Below are 17,266 nucleotides of genomic sequence, written 5' to 3'. Positions count from 1 at the left end.
ATAACAAAATCTGGAAATGCAGAAAGATGAGATATCAAAGAACAATTATTTGAAGGAGTAGTACTAAATAATGTCAATCCCACAGGGCTATCGCAGCTGGTGTATCAACAGTCTCCACAATCTTATCAATATCACGTGAGTCATGTCTCCTACAAAGGTCTATATCCAAATGATTATAGGGTAACAACAGCATAAGAGCCTAAGAGGCCCAACAGACGAGGGAGGGGTTGGAGAGGCAAAACAACCACCACTTTAACCACAAATGGAGGCGCTACACTCTACAGATTATAACTAACCCGGGGCGTAGTTCGCGTAGTCGCGCTACGCGAAGTTACGCGAAGACCTTCTCGCACTACGCGAGCTTTGCGAGCGTGCGTAGTAGCTTGCTGGACCCGTTAGCGAGCCATTTTTCTTGCTCTGGAGCACGTTGTGCGTGTTCGGGGCGCTGTCTGCGTGCTCGGGTGATTGTAGCGTGCAACCTTACCGATGTGGTGGGCTATGGGCGTGGCCATCTTTTTTTTTTCAATTGTCCCACCCGCTTGCGTCCCCTATTTCCTCTTCCGGGCCGCGTATAACGTGTTCGCGTTGTTCAAGTCTTGTTCGGGAACACAACTACTTGTTCACGCTGACAAAGTGCGTGTTCACGTGAAAACGTGCGCAAACTTACCCACGTGGTCGTTATGGGCGCGGCAATCTTGTTTTTCACACTCTATGCTATGGTTCTGGGCCTAGTTTTCTATCCACCTTTTATCTTTGCAATCTTTACCTATTTTCACAGTTTTTCTTACTTTTTTTACTTCTCATCTAACTCTCTATGTCCCTAAGTTAATATTTTGCATTTTATTTCTACTTTTCCACCTTTTTTTTAACTTTTCTACTGTTTTATTTTACTTCTTTATTTAAGCTCCTACTTCTTCCCCCTAACTTTTTTTCCTTTTGTTCTAACTTTTCTTTTCCACCGCCACCCCAGAACCATGGCAAAGGGGAGCAGCAGAATCGTCTCAAAGGGCAAGGCGCCTGCGCCTTGCGGCAGAATGCGACCTGCAGGGGTGCAGCCCCGGAAACATTTTGGGGAGGCGGAGGTGGCCGCCCTGGTTTTTTTCATCCAGCGCCACCTCCCCTTGACCTTGACAGCAGGCGGCAGGCCAGGCTCCAGTTACCTTCCAGAGGAGCGTCACCGCCTCGTGGGCGAAGGTGCGCCGGGCAGTCTACCGCTGCTCAGATATCCAGCGCACCCAGCAGCAGCTGGCTCACTGGTGGGCAGACATTCTGGACAGGGGGCAGGACCTGTTGGACCTGCTAGGTGTCAAGGTCATGGGGCTTGGTGAGTAGCTAGTAATATTAATATATATATATATAGTAGTATAAGTATTGTGTATAATTCTTGGACGAAAAAGGAACACGATTACTGGTGGGCTTAGTTACATTGCAGATCAATTCCGTCTCAAAATCTTCTGTTATTGTATGACACAGGTGCTGCTCGCCACTTCTCTTACTGATTTGTACCTTTGCACTAGCTTGGGCTGGTAATTATTGATATTAGAGTTTTTAGAGAACTGAAGTTAGTTAATGCTATTGCTAGAGTCTAGTCCTTACATTGTCCTTTAGTGAAATAGTGGTGGATGGATAGTATTAGTTTATATTTTTTAATGGTCTGCATGACGCCTCCTCTGTCACTGAATGCTTAGTTAGTTCTTATTCATCCCACCCCTCCATAGAACCAGTTTGAAGTTTGTTTACCGAGTGGTAGGCTTAGCAGCAATAGCATGGTCACGTCAGTCAGTAGCAGTTCAGATGACGCAAGCAACCAATAATTCTGTGTATGCAAAAATGTATGCATGTGTCCTTTTGCGGGCAAAAATAAAATGGAAATGCTGACTTACTGAACAATTGGCCCATTTGGATTCTGGAATAGGTGGTGTATGTCAGGTGGTACTGGCTTCGTTAGTATATTCTGCAATCAGAATGTTGTTTCCTAAAATGTTTGAGAGGATTTTTGAATTATGTATTTGTTTCACAGCACTCAATGTTTCTCTTTCTTTATTATTTCTTACATGATCAGCACCACCCAAAGAAGACGGGGTCCGAGTCGGCGGGACTACCACAAGAGGAGCGTTCCTCTACCGAGGATCCTGCTGCTGGCCCCAGTAAGTCCTGCAGTGCTTATATTATTAACAATCATATTTCCCTAACTTTTTAACGCACCTTATTTTTTCCAATCTATTAAGCCTCCTTCCTAATTCAATGTTAGCAAAACCTTCTTTGGTCTTCAATTTGTTTTACAAATTTTGGGTATCCAATGCCATCCCTGACTTTCAGTTCCTTCAAACTGCCTCTGCCCTATGACTCTCTGTGCTACTACTATTAGACTGTCTGTAGCTAAGCTTGCCCTGTTGGCCACTCTTTAGTTAAGGTATTCTTTTGAATAAAGCTGTGATAGAATAGCTGTAGCCACTGGGTCAACTCCTGTCTTTTGCGTTGGCCTCTGTAATCTCTAGTCTTTGTCAATTCCCACTACAAAATGCGCAACCAAATGTTTGCCTACTAATTTTTGTTCGGTTAGTATACTACTACTACTGTTGTGGTTATTATTCTCTGCACATCCACATACAGAAGTATGCACAAGAAAATTGGATGTTGGTGATAGGGAGGTTGGACTTTACTTACACCTTACACCCTAGTCACAGAACTTAGTCAGAAGAACCAACAATCCAATGACCGTCTACCTACCTACGTGTCTCAGTCATTGTCATTTGTCCCACCCCCGACCCCCACACGAAGACAGTTAGATAAATATGCCCGATGATTTTATTACACAGCCCAGAACAGAAGAACACCCTTTCGCTCACTCACTCGTTTCAGTCCACAACACCCCAGACACTCAAAATATACCACAGAGTCTATGTACAAGTTCAAAAACTTTAATTTTTTAATAACAAGCTTTGTATTGTTGTAACTTGTAAGTATTTCCATGAAAAACATCCAGCTCCACCATGCAAAATGAAGAAGATTAAATACTATACATTTCGTAAATCTAGTGCACCATAGAGAACTGTGGGAATTCTGGGAGACCCCTCACCGTTGAACGTATACTGGTTACACATGCATCTTTCGAAAGCTCTGCAAATCTCTGGTTCGTAGAAGGCAATCTTCTCATCTGCCTATGAGAAACATATTGCACGGTAGACAGTGAATACAACTATGCCAGTTTTTAGCAGTCATGGCAAAAAGTGCAACATTATGTTAAGCAAAAGGGACTAACAATACTGGTTTGTCAACCTCTTTAGTTGTATGCAACACGCATGTGGCCTCAAAGGTGTCTTTCTTACTGTGAAACAAGCTGCGACATAACATGGGCAAAACAGTAGACCCGGATCTAAAATGGTTACATTGCTCAGGCTAACTTTCCAAAGACTAGAGTAGGAGAAGAGATTAGATGATTATTCGATTTCAATATAAAAATCATAAAAGCAACAACAGTACATAAATAAACACCAATACATTTCATTTCATAAAAAGTAACATCTGTTAAAATGAGATTAAATCAATAGAATAAATCAGCTAATCATTGAAGAGCGAGAAAGTAGATCACATTGATTAAACGTGGAGATGATGTGACCACTCGATACAAGACCACTTCTGCCCATCAGGTGGTTGCTCTGTGCTTTTTGACATTGCGACGGGACATGTAATGTTCTAGGGTAGAATTCACTTAGGCTCCAGATAGATATAGGCCCATCTCCTATTTGTGGTTGCCAAGATTGGAGGTATGGGACGACGTATTTATTCCTGAATTTTACAAGTACCAAATCGCCCGCAATATCTTTTCGGAGAGGTCCTAGCCTGCCCACCCTTCTAACGCTTAGTATGGTGCCATCGATGTTGGGTGGCAGGGGTCTATTTTTGGTTAGCCAGAACACAACCTTGTTTCTTAGGTCCTGATATCTTTCGTGTTTTCCCTTTGGGAGTTCTGGTACTCCTGAGAGGACGCACACAATAGGAGCGGCCTCTGGTGGCAAATGTAGATGGTTGGTTTTATATGACATATTGACATAATTAACCGCTGTTTCCTTATGTAATGTCGTTTCTTTGTTCGGCCCTACTCTAGGGTAAGAACTCCGTAATGTTGTGGCAGCTTTCAAAAGGTTTACGTTTTTCATATGAGGGGTTACTTGTTGATTACGGGTGGTCTTACTTTGTGTGGTGGTATTGGGCATTTCTGTGGAGGCTGGACGCTGTGGTTGAGAGGGTCCTGCCATAGTTTTTATAAGTAATGAATTGGCCTAAATTGCTTCCTCGACACCCGTGAGCCTATCCCCTAAGCTAGTCATTTTTTCAATCAGCAGGGATATTATTGACTTTATCATGTTTTCGAACGAGGCCAATAAAGTAGCCTGGATAGGTGCTTTCGATGTGGCAGTGCTGGAAGTGTTGGGCAGTGGGGGATTTGGGTTTAGTTTTTGTTGCATGGCCTAACTCCCTATTTGTTTGACCCCATCTCTCTTCCTTTTAGCAGAAAAGACCTGGGGGGACACTGCAGATTGTGAGTTTACTATTGGTTGTGTTATAAGGGGAGTACCCTGTAGTCTTTGAGTTATTTGGAGTGGACTACTGGACCCAGGACTAATCGTTGCTATAGCGCAGATAGGAGCACTAGTTTGCACATTTCCTGATTCCACAGGAGAGTACGTGGATTTACACATTTTGTTTAGTTCCTCCAGTAGTGATATAGCTGGGGCTGCATCAGCAGTCTGTGAAGGAGAACACATACTGGGAGAACTATCCATGGCTGGGGATCGTTCTATTCTCTCTAGTTCACTGGCAATGGGGAGTATTGCACTCTTTATATAATAGTCCATCGTTCCCCTAAGCAAGTCAGGGAGGAAAGTTTTCTGGTGCCCCCCTTGCAGGTCATACCGTAGTAGCTTATAATGGTGAACACTGAATCAGTTTCAACTACCGAACAAATAGTTCAACAGTTCCACTATGGTGATGCTTAGGAAGGACCTGTAAGAAACTGGGGATTGTCAATGGGTATCTGTACCCATAGTCTTTTTTCTTCTTTTCTTAGTTCAGTACCAAGGGGGGAGCCCCGTCCCAGCCTCCTCTGGCCTTTGATGGCCACAGATGGCCCCGCCCTTGTCCCGGGCTTCTCTCGGGTGCCCCCGCGCGTGACTCGCAGGGCGAGACGTGTTCCGCGCTTATCAGGCGCCTCCGGGCGCTGTGCTGGCATCAGAGACGTGACCTGGCAGCCGGGGTACCTGGGAGTTGAAGTTTCTGGGCCCCCGCGGTGGTTGTGATCGGTATGGGCGGTGTTCCCCAGCTGCCATTCCCCTCACGGCTCCTGCTGGGACCGGCTAGTAGAAGGATGCATAAGCCGTTGCCCTCACAGCGGGATCGAGTGAGTCAGGTGTCCCACTGAGCGCTCGGCGCTCCATGCTTATCAGGCGCCTCCGGGAGCTGTGCTGGCATCAGAGACGCGACCTGGCCACTGGGGCATCTGGGAGTTGAAGTTTCTGGGCCGCGTGGTGGTTGTGATCGGTATGGGCAGTGTTCCCCAGCTGCCGAAGCTACGGCTTCATCCAGTCCGTGTCCTGAGGAGAACCCCTAATCTCTCTTTGGTTCGAAACGCGTTGACCCCGAGCCAGGGATAAAGAAGTAGGGTGCAACTAGGGCTAAAAATAATATCATGCTTCCTGTCCCTAGCAGTGCAACCATCAAAATATCTAATCACTGGCTCAGCAAGACAGGCAGGCAATATCTATGAACTTTGTTGTCCGCCTTTCTTCTGTTATATAATTTGAAGGACTTGTGCCTATTTCAAAATTTGTTTTTAGGCATTGTACTAATTTATTTGTTGTAATGTATCTTTGGTGTTTTTGAAACTCAGTATTGATGGTGTACATATTCAACACTTGCATATATTGCGCACATTGTTTTCTGAATGCATTCTTTATTGTTTGATAACTGTTCTTTTGATGACATACACAAAAAAAGAAATAAAAAAGTACAAGAAGATAAAAAACATAAATAAAACGTTCATCGCTCAGTACTTATAGGCTGGGTGTGATCAAATGATAAAAAAGTAAACCTGACTGGCCATCTGTTTTGTTTGGTATATTTGAGTGGTCCAAGCCGGTCAGAGATAGGACCCAAACCTCCCTTGTTGCCCTGCCTCTTCCAATGCGTCAGGCCCCAGCAAGGCCCCACCTGCAGGTGTACGGCGCTGCGGTCAGGCAGCCGCTCACTGCCGGCATTTAACATCTGCTGCCCCCCCCACAGCAAGGATGCAAATGTAGGTGTCGTTCATTTCAGCAACAACTTCTCCTACGGGTGGCCAAGCTGGAGGACCAATTAGAGGAGCGTGTCAAAAAAATAGTGGACAAACACCTCAAAGCCCGCCAATTGTAATGGACCCTGCTCATTTGCCCCTTTTTTAATACTTTTGTTGGTGGGTGGGAATTGGGTGTTGGGGTTATTATTTTTGTGGGACATTCTTTGGACTTGGACATTCGTTGGGGTTAGGGTGGGGATAGGGTTGGGATAGGACTAGGAGGATTTTTTTATGTACATGAATACATTTTATTTATTTTCAACGTACACATATGATGTTTTGTGGTGGGGTTACTGTTGTACGTCACAAGGTTTACTCTAGATGCAGGGCAGCGGCCAGTGTTTGATTGAAATAATGTATTCATTGACCATATGTGTAACATGCAAACAGATAGATGTGGTACCCCTCACTCAGTTATATTTGTCATATTAGTACTACCAGCCTCTCCTCCATTATACCTCCCAGCAAACTTCTCTTCTTACCTGTGATTGATGATGATTAAGTTTGGCACCGCAAGGGCTGCATGGTTTCCCAAGACAATGGAGAATATGCCGTGGTTGTGTGATGGTAGTAGTAGACTAGACACTGGCACTAGCATTGGCAAACAAAAACAAAGAGTCAGTCATTTGCCTGAGGGAGAATTTCGGAGAAGTAGAAAAATACAGTACATAAACTGGCAAAAAAATACAAACAATATTGCAACTGCTAAACGAACTCAAAGAAATCAATGGTGTCGGGGACTGCCAAGTACAAGAAGATAACTGTAGTTGTGTTGGAGTCAGTAAAACACAATCCAATTCGTAAACTTAAATGCTCTAAAATTAAATTCAAACAATGCCAGCAATTATTTATATGTTTATTCATTGGGTCACTTTGGGAAATTAATTGCCTTGTAAACTAGTACATAAAGTGAGTTTGGGTGGGCAAGTAGAAGAAGATCCTCGCCCAGCCTCGTTGATATTTGATTTCATTAGGGTTGCTTTCACCACATTTGCCCCAGCAAGCATGTGACCAATTGTAGGTGTAGATTTAATGTAGTAACATCACACCTCAATATAAAACCACACAGCCCGTGGGAAGAGGGTTAGGGTTTGATGAACGATGGGAACAGGAGTTTGGGGAAAGGTTTGACAAAGAAAAACAGTACGCATGGAGACAACAAAAGCAAAACAATGAAGACAATGATTATTGATCCACTACTACCCAATAAATCTAAAGTTCAGAAAAACGAAATGCATGCATGATGAAGATAAGTTATAACTTGATGGTTACTAATAAGTGGTACTTAACTACTACTACACAATTCAAAGGAAGTAATTCTTATATATGATATGAATATGACTTTTGCCTAGGCTGTATGCCTTCTGAGAAACCGTAATACCTGCTGTAGCGGGCTGAAAGCTAGCAAAGAAAAGTAAGCAATAGTTTAAGTGAACAAACAATTACCAAACACAAGCGTAAAATAAATGAAGAGGAAAAAGGAACACAAAAAATTACAAAAATGATACTAAAGTCAATGTATTATCCAGGTCCAAATGTATTGTTGTATCTCGTCATTCATATTTGTCCTCCCTTCCATGGACACTGTGACTGAATATCATTCTTGGGCGCCCCTGGCTGGATGATGAGGAGGATTGGTGAAAGGCCGGCCTGTAAGTGTTGATGAAAAAAGAAATGGGGTATTCCAAAAAAGTTAACTGGATGAAAACATTAAACAAAATCTATTACGGTGTAGTGCAAAAAAAGAAAAGACAAGACTCGTGAGCGCGAAGATTTTCAGACTGAGGCAGCTTGGATACATTGATTAACTCTACTCTTCTAGTTGCACAGCAGTCATCGAAAAGAACAACAAGATAGGAGCCAGCACAATACAGTTACAGGACCACACCACAACACCAGGCCGTGAGTCTGTGGCCCAAAGTCCATGTACCTAAATTTTTCACAGTTCCAGACAAAAGACATATACAGCAACCTAGCATTTTCCAAATCAAGTGACTAAATCAATGCGCCATTGTCAGTCAATCATACCACTATTCTATTCTACCACTGCACACACATGTAGCCTAGGTCTGCTGTGGTTCTTGTTGATTGGTTGTGTTTACCTTGTATTCCACCTCCTGAACGTATTCCATCAATCATCACAGATCAAACTGACTGACAGCATGCAAAGATGGTATGGTGGTCATCATCCTCCGGTATGGCACGTGTACGTGTTGTCCAAAAGACCACCAACAGCAACTCAGTCTGTAGTGAGTGACTACAATTAAGTCCAGACTGCACCTGCAGTAGTAGGAGTACAATTGGATACATATTATTAAACAACATGGAAACATTGACCATCACTTGAGACACAAGTACTTTGTTATTATATTAAACTACTAGTATAGTTCTACTTCATGCACATTTGCTCTGAGTCAGCAAGCATCCAATGAAATGTATGGCATCATTCATTTCACATACCTGTCTTTCTCTTGTTTGTGGCTGTCAGATCACAGATGAAGCAGAGCCTTCAAAAAAGTGATGACTAGTTTACTTTAATTTTGGAGCCCTGCTCTAGTTCTGACATTGAATAGTTGTGTATACTATTCTCCATCTCCATCCAATATATGGCAAGATGGAAATGTATTTAGGGTGAGTCAGGAAGATGGAGCAGGACTGTGAGGAGTGGAGTGCACAGTTAAATGCACAGATGTGCAACTCCAATAGGTAATTAAAAAAGTAAGAGAAAGGATGGTGTTGGTTTTGAAGTTTAAACCAGAAAGACAGATACACACAAATAAAGGAAGGGAGAATGTAACAATTTAAAATCCTAGTTGTCAGGGAAGAGGAGCTCGTCCTCAAACCCTGGTGGTTCTTCTGACAGAAGTAGGTCATGTAACCCAGTAGTTATGTCTTCCGACTGGCTCTCCTCTTCCAGCTGTGATTCATGTATTTTGTAGTCTGGTGGTATGAAGTGCTGATTCATGTTGATCATGGTTAACCTCTCCACGCTTTTGGGTGAGAGACTGGTCCTTTTCACAGTTACAATGGCACCAGCAGCACTGAAAACATGCTCAGAAGAGACACTTGCAACCGGGCAGGCCAGATACTCTATCGCCAGCCTGCTGAGCACTGGCCAGTCGCTTCTTTTCCTATACCAATACACCAATAGGCTTTGCTCCATGAATACCTCTGTTGTGTCATCCAGATAAGCCTGGACAATCCGTTCAATGTTCATTGGTGCTCCGGTTTGCGTGTCCTCTTTTTGCTTTGCAACAGCAACGGACTTACCCATCCCTTTCTGTAGAAACCAAGCAGCTATTTTTTTGATTGTGTCTGATGAATCAGATCCTGTTGGTGTTGTTGTCATTATTGGTAGTGTTGGTGACTGCTGGGAAGCAAATGCACTGCTCTCATGCTGTGAAGAAGAACTTGACTCTGTAGGATGCTGAGTAGTACTTGCACTGTCCTGGGCTGGCACTGGCAGGCCTCTAATTGAGAGCCGTTTGGTTTCTAAATCAATGGCTTCCTCAGCTATTACAGTTTTGTACTTGGCAACATCCCCTTCTGAAAAAGGAATTACTGCATTACTGTTCACAAATATTTTGTACCGTGGATCCAAAATTGTGTCAGTAATGTAATGTTGATGTGACACAATCTTATTTTGAATCCTTGTATTCTCAGATAAGCGGCCGGCTAAGGCCTTCGCCGAAGAACATGCTTCAAGTTTTCCTTCAACACCTTCATATGTTTCAGACACCTCCTTCAGCTCTTCCTCTAGCATGTACAACAATGGGATAGCTTGGCCCATAGTACAGTCCTCCCTGCTGACTGCACGTGTGAAGACCTCAAAAGGAAGTAGCATCTCTGTCAGGCATTTAATGAGGTCCCATTGCCACATCTCAACGGTCATGGCTTTAACAATAGGATCCCCTGATCTTCTTGTCATGACATAAGCATTAAGTGGTATGTACTGCTCAAACAGCCGATCAAGCATGTAATAAGTAGAGTTCCAACGTGTTGGGACCTTCTGGATGAGTGCTTTGACTGGCATTTTATAGTCACGTTGAATGACCTGTAGCTGCTTCCGGGCTTTAAAAGAATGGTTGAAATGCATGCAGATTCTTCTGCAAATGGTCAGTAAGTTGCTGACTTTGCTTTCATTTTTCATAAAAACTTGAACAACAATGTTAATGGAGTGTGCCAAACACAGGACCCTGAAATAGCAACCATCTTACATGGCCTTAACTACATTACTGCCATTGTCGGTGGCAACAAAACCAATGTTAAGGCCTCTTGGTCGCAGCCATTCAAAGACCTTGCTGTTAAACTCAGCCAAAATGTTTGCAGCAGTATGCGATTTCTCCATAGCAAACAAGGCTACAGTTGCATGTCTGCGAGTATCTTTAAAAATCTCAGCAGTGTCAATGCCTGCAGATACCTTGTCTCTAACACCTGAAAAAGAGATCCAGTGTGCAGTGATGCACATGTAATCAGTGGCTTGGCAACTGGTCCACATGTCTGTTGTCAGGTGGATACTATGAACAGCACCCTGCTGCAAGGTTTTTCCAAGCAATTCCAGCACGTCATGGTGTAGTGCTGGAACAGCAACTCTGGCAAAATAGTAGCGGCTGGGAACATTCCATTTTGGGCAGAGGGTTGTCACAAATTCCAGGAAACCCACCCCTTCAACAAAAGAAAAAGGGAGAAGTTCCAGTGCTAACATTTTAGAAAGCTTAGCATTGTACAAACGTGATATTGGGTGGTTGCGCTCGTACTTTCCCTCCTGCCTAAACATGCTAAGAATGGTACTCTGCTTGGTATTTCCTTTAGTTATGCTCGATGCAGTACTTTGCGTCGCAGACTTCGCACCCGTACTCCTTGGTGTCTCCGGGTTACTCTTACTCTGGTGCCACTGAGATATTGCTGATGCGGAAGATGTGCGCTCTACCACTGCAGTGCTGGGGAGAGGGGTACTTTGTGTACCACTACCATATAGAATGTCTCCCTCTTCTTCCTGTTCGACCTTGAGTGGACCTTTTATTACTTTCCCACCAACATTAATGGTTCCTGCTTTCATGCTACGTAGGTGGTCCTCCCACTGGATTGCGTGGTGTTTTTTCAAATGGGTCATTTGGCCTCCGGTACCATAGTTTGTACCAAGCTTACCACGACTAACAGAGGAATGACAAATGGAGCATATAGCAATGTTGTCCTCATTTGCGCTAACTGTAAAGAAGTCCCACACTGGGGAGCTTAACTTTTGTCTCCTGCTAGAGGTGCCACTTCCAATGCCGGATGAACTGGAGGTTGTGTGTTGAATTTCACTATGTGGCTGCGCAGTAGTACCACTACCTACTACTGCTGAGGTGGAACTTGTGCAGGATGTAGGACGCTGCCGGCCCTGTGCAAATGTAAAAATGGAAGCTGGAGGAAGTTTTGCTTTTGGTGTGGCCTGTGTTGGAGGTATGCGCGCTACACTCCTACTAGTCACAGCCATTGTCGCTAGGGTTAAAATGTTGGTCTCCATGTTCTCAGGCCCAGGAGTAATGCTTGTGATGACTGGGTCTGACTCGTCATCACCATCATTATCCGACTGTTCAACATCGCACTCCATAAGTGTAAGGCTTCCTGCAACCTTCCTTTTCCCTAGCCTGGTCTTCTTGGGATGTCTCTCCCTCTCATGCTCAGATTGTTGTGGCTCTCAATTGAGATCAAGATCATCAGAAGGGATGCTTGGCGAAGAACTCGATGGACTAACCCTCCTTTTCCTTGGAGGGGATTTGGAAAACAATAGATCTCCTGCATCAGGTGCTTCCTCTTCTTCTTGCACTGCATCAGGCTCAATTTCCTGAACTGCCCCGTCTTCAGGAGGAACAACAACTACTATTGCGGGTGGTGGTTGTTGAACAACAACTATTGCAGGCGGTGGTTGTGGTTGTTGTTTTCGAGGAACATCTACTATTGAGGGCGGTGGTTGTGCAACAGCAACTATTGCAGGCGATGGTTGTGGTTGTTCCTTTCGTTGAGCAGCTACTATTGCGGGCGGTGGTTGTTGAACAACTACTATTGCGGGCGGTGGCTCAGGTTGAACATCTACTATTGCTGGCGGTGGTTGTGGATGCTGTTTTGGAACATCTATTATTGTGGGCTGTGGTTGTTGTTCACCACTTTTCTGCTGTGTTCCCTCTTGCATGGATTGTGTACTACTTTGAGATAGCGCTAAGTTTAGGTCAGGCTCAGTATCACTGCTTTCCACAATTAGGCTGGATACCTCTTCCCCACTCATCTGCTTGGGCCTGGGTTGGTGGCTTGGTCCCACTGATGCAGAGGTGCTGGCCCCAGCTTGGACCCTGGTCACCGCTGCTGCAGGCGTACTTTTTTTTCCCAAAAAAGGTTTTCGGGTCAACACCAGACTTAAGTGTCCCTTCCTTCTTCTGTTCTTCCTTCTTCTCAGCAACTTTCTTGGTCTTGGAGGACCTGGTACCTGCTTTCTTTGAGCCCATCTTCTCAGTTGCACAAGTTGGTGAGAATGATGTCTGGTCAGGTGAGTCACACCACACGTGACGTAGAACAGAAGGACGTCCGTCTGGCAGTAGAACAGGCGATGAATGATGACGGACACCTCCTCTCAGTCCTCAGTCTTTTGTGCACCTACAAGCAAAAAGTCAGAATATCATCAGTCGAATGTGGAATTTTTTGTTGCTTTAATTTTAATTACTACTAGAAGCATTAGCACACTCAGTAAGAGTAAGAATAGCAAATAACTAAAATGCAAATGTAGTTGAAGTGGAACTTGTTTATCCTTAATTTGTGCATCATTTCGGATGGATGGAGCATCAGTGACCTGCAGCAGATAGCAATGGGGATCTGAACAGTAGTAAGCCAACAGGAACAATGGCAAGACACAGGCCAATTTGACAAAAACAAAACAGCACACTACCACCACAGCTCCCAGCCACATGGGCACATATCACAGCTACATGGGTAAAGGCCAGAAAACAATAAACTCAAGCATGCCTTTATACCTATATGGCCAGAAAAAGGAGGATGCCTGTTACACATCACAGCTTAATGCACAAAAAAGAAAATCAAAGCAGTAAGGGAGGAACTTGCACGACCCATGAAACACCCATAAAAAGCAGTCCGTGAGTATTGGTCTCACGAGAGCATTATTTTACGGGCACTTTTGGATCTGGATTCACAGTTTGGTGACTGGTTATGCACGCCACGTTGGTTTCTTATTTTGGCACTTAGATGATTCACACTCACAAACAAATGTTTTTATGTTGTTTTGGATGAGGGTTGAGTAAGGAGCATGACAATAATACACACTGTGCTTATGGCACTTGAGTGAGGATCTTGATTCTATAGCTTTGTATTCACCTTTAGGCTGATTTTGTTATATGTGGCTAATGACACAATGAGGTGATTGTAAGATGTGCAATTCTTGGCATACATAGTGATATTATGACTGGTTCCTTTTTTTGTAGAGTTATCCCCTGAGGAAGGGCTTTTTCATCTGCCCGAAATGCATTGGGGAGGATCTATGACTGGATGATTTTTGCGTTGGATGAAATTTATGAACTTTGAATTATGTTGAACTTTTGATGAAGTATTAAATACTCTTGGAACCCTAACATGAGGTGGAATCAATTTTGATGAACTGTTTATAGACAATCCTGTCTACGTTTCAAGCTGTGCAACAGGGTGTCTCCTTCCAAATGGGGGGAGCTTTGTATTAGTTCACAAAAAAGAAAATCCCCATGGCTAAAAGGTTTGAAAGTTACACAACAACAACACAAACAACAAAGGCATTTACAGTTTTTTACACATACCCAAACAGTTAACTACACCCCAAACACCACATTTGGAAATTCAATGTATTGCCATCCACGCCCTAAATGATGTTAAATTCAATAGACAAAATGGAAACCGCTACATCAAGCACCCCCGCTGCACTGACTACCTCTGGGACACTAGGCCTACTGGCAGAAGAAATCACAAGTTTGTAGGCCTGCGACAAAACTAAAGCACGATGGAAGGTCACACAAAATGGCTGCCCACACATGGCCTGGCCATCCCCAACAACATGAAAAGAAAGAGAAGACCGTCAATACATGCCTACGGCAAAAGGACAATGCTTGGCTTCACAAAATGGCCGCCCCGCCACCCACATAGTCAGGCCACCCTCAAACAACAAAGCACATAGAGGACAGAAACAGTAAGTGGTCCATGCTCCAAAAACTACAACCAAATGACAACCTAAGGAGTTTCTTTAGAAAAATGAACAGCATCAACATTTTCGATAAGGTTTTATGCAACTCAAGACATATTGGTCGTGAGATTGCAAAATTGGTGTGTTCGGCAGCGCGAATTGTACAAAACGTCGTTATCGCGTGCCCGAGCACGCACATTGAGCGAGCGAAGAAGACAAAAACTGTAAGGTCGCGTTGTCGCACTGTGCAAAGTTACCAAAACTACGCGAGCTGAATTCTAGGGTTAGCTAGTGCGCAGAAAAAGCCATATTATTCAACACACACCCAAAACCTGCAATTCAACACCAAAAACACATTTTGCTAATCAATCCAAACCCATCCATAACCTAGATGATGTTACACTTACAACTTAAACACCACAATAACAGTTGAACAACTTTCATGCCCCCATGATGATGACTCTAGTAGTACCCTTGGGCCTACTGGCAGAGTAGGCCACAAGCTTGGAGGCCTATGGCAAAAACACAGTGGCTTAAAACACAAAATTGCTGCCATCACCTGGCCAAGCCACCCACAGAAAGTAAATGAACTCAAGCAGGCCTACACTAACTACATGAACTACTAGGGTTACCTAATTTTACTAAAAAAAAATGAAATTCCACTACAACAGAGTTTGCAATTGAATCCAATGCCATCCACAATGTTTTACAGACACCACAGAAACATGGTTGGACCCGTGGGTACCTCTAGGCCTACTGGATGAAATTTCAAAGACATACAACTTGCCCCCTCATGAAAGTACAGGCCTCCCTTGACAATCATTTTTAAGAAAGATTGAGAAGCACAGAAAACTGTAGTTAAAAAAAACCCAAACCAAACAAACATTTACAGTACACCAATTCTCAAACTTACTTGTAAAAGAAAAGTTCAAATTCAAAATTCCTCAATAAATCCAATCAAATGCTATGATGCAGCAGACATACACAAAGAGTGATCCTTCCAGCTCCAAATCCAAATGAAAGTGAACACCACATGGACAAAGCACTGGGAGGAGCCTGGTGGACAGGAAGAAGAAGTTGGAGACTCAAGGGCACTTCCTTTCTCTTGAAAAAAAAGTAGAAACAAAAAGAGGACTCCTTGCCCAAAAAAATTCAGCCAAATCACAATCTGAGGGGTTTTCCTGAGCAAAATGATCATTTTTGAGAAGGTTTTAACATGCTCGAGAGATATTCTGTGCCAGATTGCAGTTTCTGCGTGTTCGGAAAAGCAATCTTACCTACATGGCGCTGCAAGGAAGATCACGCGTCCGAATGACGGTATCGCGTTCTCACAGTCGCATGGGATTGTGCGGCCGGATTCCAAACATCGTAGCGAACGCGACGGGGAGAGAAAAGCGAGAAAGAGAACGCAGAACCACGGTAAGTCATTAACGCGCACGCGAGAATGCTATTGAGCGCGTGAGGAAGAAAAACTACTGCGCTACGCTGTAGATTGCGAAGTAGTAGACAACTTTGCACTCGCTGCGAAGTTGCTGAAAATTCGCAAACTCCGCAAGCGAAGCATAGTTTTCAGCCCAGGGTTAATTATAACATCTTAAAATGGTGTTTGTAAAGGTGGTTTAATTCTCACAACACAATGAGGGAGGTACCCTAAAGACCAGTGAGGGACCGGGTAAACAAATATGCCAAAAAATACAAGATGTCCCTAGGTGGTGGGGGTATATACCCTACAGTGTAGACTGACCCTACCCAAAGGTTCAAGGGGTATCTCCACTGTCAAGGACAAGATGGTATATCACTTAACATACACTTAGTTTTCAAATATAAGCTAACCGTCAGTCTAGTAACCCTGTCTATCAATCATCACATTAGTCAGAAGACAATAAGCTTTATCAGTGTAAAAAAACAGTTTATTAAAAACAATAGTTACAGTTTTGCGATCATAAAAATTTTTTATACATTCAAATAGACATCATTTATTTAAAAAACCCAAAAGGTCGACGCGGCGTTTCGGTGTCTTCTGTTGATTGTAACACCTTCTTCAGGACGGGTTTGTTAGTTTAAAAAATTCTCTCAGAAATTTTGAGGGAATTATAGCATATGAAGTCTCATGAGGATACAGTTTTTTTCATTCATTAGTCTGATTCTCATGGGCTTGTCTTCATTAAACGTTGTTTAGATAGAAATGTTCCACCTGGTTATAGATATTCATTTATATTATCTGTGCTGTATCAGGGGTGACCACCGTATATCATTGCGGCTATGCAACATGTAACTTAGGTTATACCTTGTTGTGGAGGATCCCACTTATCTTGTGGGGGTAGGGTTCTTCAAGGTTACTTCAATCCCTTCTACTAGTTCGCTTCCTATTCCTTCCTGATTGTCAGAATAGTGCTTTTTCTTGAGTATCGGCCTCCCTGTCACCTGGTCCTCATACAGCTTCACCCCTGATACAGCACAGATAATATAAATGAATATCTATAACCAGGTGGAACATTTCTATCTAAACAACGTTTAATGAAGACAAGCCCATGAGAATCAGACTAATGAATGAATAAACTGTATCCTCATGAGACTTCATATGCTATAATTCCCTCAAAATTTCTGAGAGAATTTTTTAAACTAACAAACCCGTCCTGAAGAAGGTGTTACAATCAACACAAGACACCGAAACGCCGTGTCGACCTTTTGGGTTTTTTAAATAAATGATGTCTATTTGAATGTATAAAATTATT

Source organism: Lissotriton vulgaris, chromosome 8 (genome assembly GCF_964263255.1).
Source record: "Lissotriton vulgaris chromosome 8, aLisVul1.2, whole genome shotgun sequence".
NCBI classification, from domain to species: domain Eukaryota; kingdom Metazoa; phylum Chordata; class Amphibia; order Caudata; family Salamandridae; genus Lissotriton; species Lissotriton vulgaris.
The sequence above is the reverse complement of the archived record's forward strand: the minus strand, read 5'-3'. Positions refer to the sequence as shown.